This window comes from Tupaia chinensis, unplaced genomic scaffold, assembly GCF_000334495.1.
Source record: "Tupaia chinensis unplaced genomic scaffold, TupChi_1.0 Scaffold000330_1, whole genome shotgun sequence".
NCBI classification, from domain to species: Eukaryota; Metazoa; Chordata; class Mammalia; order Scandentia; family Tupaiidae; genus Tupaia; species Tupaia belangeri.
Genome location: NW_006159824.1, coordinates 245,745 through 246,405, shown reverse-complemented (window position 1 = coordinate 246,405; position 661 = coordinate 245,745).

The following is a 661-nucleotide window of genomic DNA, read 5'->3' as shown; positions in this document are numbered from 1 at the left end:
AAAAAAAGTATTTATTGGGACCAGCAGTTAGCGTAATGGCTATGTTGCTGGACTCCCATGTAGTTGCCCGTGGTTCAAGTCCCGGACCCGGTGGCTTAAAACTCACACCAGGCGCGTGTGCGTGTGTGCCCAAGATCCTGAGAGAATGGAGGAGAAGGGATTGTGGCATGGCCATCCCCGGAGGTGATTTCTGTCTTTCTGTCTCTATGTCTTTCTCTGTCTGTCTGGCGAGTGCACGCGCCCTATGGCAAAAACCTCTCCAAAATAAAAAAAAAGAGTTAAAAAATTATTTATTATTATTTTAAGTTTGCTATAAAGCTCGTGTGCTCATCAGAGAGATAACAGAGGGAGAGAGAAGGAAAGTAAGAAAGCAAGTCGACAGATCCAGGACTCAAACTGCAGTTGTCCACATGGGAGTCCAATGCCTTAACCACCACGCTATTTGTTGGCCCCTGTACTTCACATTTTAAAGTTTATTAATGTGATTAATGATAGAAAGTGTGTGCATGGGCATGCGAGAGACAGAGAGAAGCACCATCAACACGGTCTTGTCATACCACGGTCCCCTCCCGCAGCCCTCTAGCTCTTCAGGACCTTGGGCATGCATGTGCACACCTGGGGCATTTCAGGTCAACCAGGCTGGAGATCCCAACCCGCCGTC